Here is a 6,000-nt window from a genome sequence, read left to right on the forward strand (position 1 = left end):
AAATGCAAAATGCTCAAAGCTCTGCCCAGAAATCAAAAATAAGCTTCTTGTAAGCTGCCAGCAATCCAACCCTGCAGGAAGTTTCACAGTCTGAACTTGATTCAATCCAATTCACAACCAAATTACATTTCTGAGTATCTGTTTTGCATAAGTTACTGTGATGGCAGTTGTAGGAGATGCAGAGACAAGAGAATGACAGTCTCTGTTCTCCTAGAGTTTAGCTGGAAGGTGGTGCAGAAGTATGTGTGCAAGGGGTAGAAATCTTTTTCTATTTCCTTTAATAAGTTAATGACTGTTTTGAGTCCTACTTTTTATTAAATGGAAATAAACTCACTGGATGTGTCCACCACTTTGGGGGTTGTGCCTAATTCTAGGGGCTTACATAGTCTGAAAACATTAAGCAGGTGCTTTTCTGGTCCTCTCAACTATGGTTAGCACTGCCTGCTGGGCACCCCACCACAAACCCTGTGGTCTTTCTTTATCAGCACACGCAGGCAGCCTTGACAGTCCGAAAAGAACCAGTCCCGCTGACACATTGATCACAGATCAGGTTCACGATGAAAGAAATTTCTGTCTTTAAATGATCACCCAGAGTGTGGCATTTGGCTATGGCAGATCCTCAAAAGGAATATCAGTGTTTTTCTTGTTTTGTAAACAATGGCTACCCATGGAAGCAAATAATTTTCTAAAAAATTATGTATATGGATACATGGCTTGTATTATGTCTGTTCACCATGCTGTGCCTGGTGCCTTCAGAAGTCAGAAGAAGGTGTTGGATCCCTTGGAACTGTAGTTACAGCTAATTGTGAGTCACCATGTGGACACTGAAAACTGAACCTGGGTCCTTTGGAACAGCAAGTGCTCTCAACTCCTGAGCTATCTTTCTTTTTAAAGAAACTTTTTTTTTCAGCCATGGAAACTTTTTTAAGAGGGAAATGGCATAATTAGATTTATGCTTCATGGGTCTAACGATGATATGAGGGAAGGACCTAGGTAGGATCAGGGAGACCAGTTAGTAGCTACTGCAGTAGACCTTAAATAATTATAGCAATGAGAAGGAAGAAGAGATGAGGTAGGAGTCAACAATTTCAGGAATGTAATTTACGACACTGGATGTCAATATTGGAGCAGAGATTTTCCTAACCTGTTGATGGAATGAGAAGGGTAATAAAGAGGAGTTTTTTCTTTTTCTTTATTTTGTATATTTTAGTCCCGGTTCCTCCTCCCTCCACTCCTCCCACTCTCCCCTTCTTACTCCCCATCCTACCTCCCACCTGTGTCTCAAAGAGGGTAAGGTCTCCCCTAGGATGTAACCTAAGTCTGTCCTATCCCCTCATTGAGGCAGGACCAAGGCACCACATGTAGGCTGAGCAAATCTCTCCATAGAGAATGGGCTCCACAAACTCAGTTTATGCGTTATAGTTAGGGCTTGGTCCCACTGCCAGTGGCTTCATTTGCTGCCCAAGCCACACCATTGTCACCTGTGTCCAGGGGGTCCTAGTTCTGTCCTATGCCAGCTCTCCAGCTGAGAGTGTGGAGTCAGTGATCTCTTGCCAGCTCTGGTCAGCTGATTCTGTGGGTTTCCCCAGCACGGTCTTGGCTCCTCTTCCCATTATCACTCTCCCTCACTTCGATTGTACTCCAGGAGGTCAGCCCAATGGTTAGTTAATACATCTCTGCTTCTCCATCTGTTTCTGGAAGAGAGACCTAGCTTCTCTGGGGTTGTGGATTGTGGCTGGTTATACATTGCTTTATGCTTGGTACTCACTTATGAGTGAGTACATACTATATTTGTCTTTCTGGATCTTGGTTACCTCACTCAGGATGGTTGTTTCTAGTTCTGTGCATTTTCTTGCAAATTTAAAGATGTCATTGTTTCTTACCATGGTGTAAATATACCACATGTTCTTTATCCATTTTTTTTTTTTGGTTGAGGGGCATCTAGGTTGTTTCCAAGTTCTGGCTATTATGAATAATGCTGCTATGAACATAGTTGAGCAAATATCCTTGTGGTGTGAGTGTGCCTCCTTTGGGTATATGCTCAAAAGTGGTATTGCAGGGTCTTGGGGTAGTTTGATGCCCAATTTTCTGAGAAATTGTCATACTGACTTCCACAGCAGCTGTACAAGTTTGTACTCTCACTAGCAAAGGAGGAGAGTTCCTTTTATTCCACATCCTCTCCAGCATAATGTCTTCAGTGTTTTTTATCTTAGCCATTCTGATTGGTGTAAAATGGTATCTCAGAGTTGTTTTGATTTGCATTTCTCTGATAACTAAGGATGTTGAGCATTTCCTTAAGTGTCTTTCGGCCATTTGAGATTCTTTTGTTGAGAATTCTTTGTTTAGGTCTGTATCCCATTTTTAAATTGGATTATTTGGTGGTTTGGTGGCTAGTTTCTTGATTTCTTTGTATATTTTGGAGATCAGCCCTCTGTCAGATGTGTGGTTGGTGAAGATCTTTTCCCATTCTGCAGGCTGCCATTTTGTCTTGCTGAGCATGTCCTTTGTTTTACAGAAGCTTCTTAGTTTCAGGGGTCCTGAAGGGACCAGCTTCCCTTTTGGCAGCCATAACGACCAAACACGTGCTCTATGACCTTGTCTTAGTCACTAGAAAGTCAGATGCCTGCCTCGTGACAAGGAGCCAATCAGAAGTTAGCTGGTAGCGCTATGCTTTATGACCCTGGGTGTGCTTTATGGACAAGCTCACAGCAATGACGCACAAAGCATAGCAACCTCCCTGGGAGGGCCTATGGGCCATAACAACCAGTTGACCAATCAACACAGGGCAAACCCTCCAAGCCTGGAGGCACGCCAATCCTGAGCCTGTGCATACCCCTAGACACTCCCCTTATGCTGCCCTATAAAGATCTGTACACAGCGGCTTCGAACTGTCTTTGCTAGCCATCCGCCATGGTGGGTGGGTCAAAGACTCGAGCTAACATGGGGTTAGCTCGTTAAACTACAATAAAGCCTCGTGCAATTTGCATCAAGCTTTCGCCTCCATTCTGTGATTGGGGTGGCTGAAGTCCTGGACTAAGATCCTGGAAGCCTCAGCTTTTCGAGGGTCTTACAGTCCCATTTATTAATTGTTGCCCTCAGTGTCTGTGCTCTTGATATTTTATCTAGGAAGTGGTCTCCTGTACCAATGCCTTCAAGGGTGCTTCCCACTTTCTCCTCTAGGAGATTCACTGTGGATGGATTTATATTGAGGTCTTTGATCCATTTGGACTTCAGTTTTGTGCATGGTGATAAATATGGATCAATCTGTAATCTTCTACAGTTATACCAGCACCATTTGTTGAAGATGCCGTCTTTTCCATTTTACATTTTTATCTTCTTTGTCAAAAATCAGGTATTCATAGGTGTGTGGGTTAATATCAGGGTCTTTGATACAATTCCATTGGTCAACCTGTCTGTTTTTATGTCAATACCAAGCTGTTTTTATTACTATAGCTCTATAGTAGAGCTTGAAGCCAGGGATGGTGATGCCTCCAGATGTTCCTTTTTTGTGCAGGGTTGTTTTGGCTATCCTGGGCTTTTTTTGGTTGGGAGCCTTTTGATGACCATTTCTATTTCCTTGGGGGTTATAGGTCTATTTAAATTGTTTATTTGTTCTTGATTTAATTTTGATATGTGGTACTTACCAAGAAAATTGTTCATTTCCTTTAAAGTCTCCAATTTTGTGGAGTACAAGTTTTGAAGTATGACCTGATGATTCTATAGATTTCCTCACTGTCTGTTGTTATGTCTGTAAGGATTCAGGCATTTTGCTGGCCTGTCCCTGTTGTTGTTTGCTTCAGCTGCAGGCAATGAAACATGAACCACAAAACTCAACATAACCCAATAGATGCTATTGCTGGAAGCCACTGCTGCTCCCAGAGGCTTAGGCTTTCCCTACAGCACGGACCTCTTTCTTGGCTAAAAGAGGCTTCTTGATGATAAGTAACAAAACTCCAATTCAAGTCAGCTTAAGGACAAATAGAATTTATTGGTAGATGATTATAAAATTCATGGGATTGTTGTTGGTGCTACACATTTTTATCACCAAGTGTCAACACTGTCTTTCTCATGTCTTAGCATGGCTTTCCTTTGTGAGCTTTGCCACAGTACCTCAGATGTGGCCAGGAAAATAGTGGTGTCATCTTTAAGGGTCATAATCCAAGAAGAAAGACACCTTTTTGACTCAAGGTATCCGTCTGTTATTCCTAGTCAGGAACTTGCCTCTTCAGATGATCCATCGCTATGGATGGGGATGGAGACCACTGACTGACAAAGCATTGGATCCTAGCAGCTCCATTTGGGTCACATGGTGTCGTGACCCAGCATGTCTCAGCCTTAATCCATGAGGTTCTGACTGAGTGAGGGGGGTGTGTGTGTGGATCTGGAAGCTCCTAGCAACCCAGCGGCGATAAAGACCAAACACAGGCATCTTGTCATTTTTAGAGAGCTCTCAGTTCCATGTTGTAGAACTAGAGTCATTTCTTTATTAGCCATCTTTTCTGCTGTTTCTTAACCATCCTGTCATGACCACGAGGGAACCATCTCTCTTTGTTCTCTCTGCTCTGGTCGCTTGCCCCTAACTCCTAACCTTCTGTCCTCACACACCTCTGCTCTCCCTGTCCAGGTGAGGGCCTATTCACAGATGCTTAGGTGCATAGAGATGCAAATTAGGAGGCATATTACCCTGAGGCCATGGTAAACAATAGTAGCCTTACTGGCATTAACAATACAATAGTGGGCCGGAGCTTTCTGGTGCTCCATGTTTAGTGAGACCAAAGGCTGGATCTCAAAATATTCCATAGTGGAAATATTTTGGTCCCCCACAACATGGTTGATATCCAGGGAAAACAGAAGAAAAAGAAGAAAGAGGAGGAGAAGGAGGAGAAGCTGGTATGATAGCCAAGTTTTTATCACCCCAGCCCAGAAGGAAATGACAGGAGGGTCTTTGGCACTGTGTGGCCAGAGAATCTAGCCTACTTGGGGAGTTCCATGTCAACAAGAGACCTCCTCTCAAATAAAAAAGGTGGACAACACTGGAGGAATAGTATCCAAGGTTGTTCACTGGTACACAGACACAGACATTACAGAATATTATATTAAGGTGTATTACATTTGTTTATGCTCTGGAATATTTGTTTAATGATGTAAAGATGTGTTGCTACATTTTTTTTTAACTTTATGAAGCTGTGATTCTATGCCTGTCTAAAACACCTGATGGTCTAATAAAGAGCTAAATGGCCAATAGCAAGGCAGGAGAAAGGTTAGGCAGAGCTGGCAGGCAGAGAAAATAAATAGGAGGAGAAATCTGGGAAAGAGAAGAAGACATAAGATAGAACAAAGAAAGGAGAACATCAGGGGCCAGCCACCCAGCTACACAGCCACAACAAAGAGTGAAAGTAAGATATACAGAAGTAAGAAAAGGAAAAAGCCAAAAAAGGTGGATGGAATAATTTTTAAGTTAAGAAAAGCTGGCTAGAAACAAGCCAAACTAAGCCTGGGCATTGATAAGAAAGAATAAGCCTCTCTCTCTCTCTCTCTCTCTCTCTCTCTCTCTCTGTGTGTGTGTGTGTGTGTGTGTGTTTATTTGGGAGCTAGGTGGTGGATCCTCCAAAAGAACAAAGGGCCCTCAAAAGGCCAAAAGAGTAAAAGAGTAAAGAAAATCAAACCATAGACACACATACACACACATACATGAAAAGCAACAGAGAAGAGAGTCAGGTAACTGTAGATATGTGCTTAATGAGTTAGACATGCTGTTTTTGAAAGTGCCAATCCTGAGTCAGGAGCCCCTTTGTGGCAGGTTTGGGGGACTAGAAGAGGGCAGGGATGGCAGAGCAACAGACTGAGGTTGAGGTTTACTGAAGGACCAATGGGTGGGTTTTCTAAGACAGACAGTAGTGGGGTTAGAGAAATGGCTCAGCAGTTAAGAACACAGGTTCTTCCAGATGTCCTGAGTTCAGTTCCCAGCACCCTCATGACAACTCACAACATTCTGTAACT

General features: G+C 42.9%; 1 long non-coding RNA gene across 2 annotated transcripts in view; it reads left to right on the forward strand.

Annotated features, from left to right (window-relative positions):
- LOC107977431 overlaps window positions 1-6,000 on the forward strand; it is a 39,549-nt gene that overhangs the window by 32,269 nt on the left and 1,280 nt on the right. The gene's annotated exons all lie outside the window — the stretch shown is intronic.

Source organism: Cricetulus griseus (genome assembly GCF_003668045.3).
Source record: "Cricetulus griseus strain 17A/GY chromosome 1 unlocalized genomic scaffold, alternate assembly CriGri-PICRH-1.0 chr1_0, whole genome shotgun sequence".
NCBI classification, from domain to species: domain Eukaryota; kingdom Metazoa; phylum Chordata; class Mammalia; order Rodentia; family Cricetidae; genus Cricetulus; species Cricetulus griseus.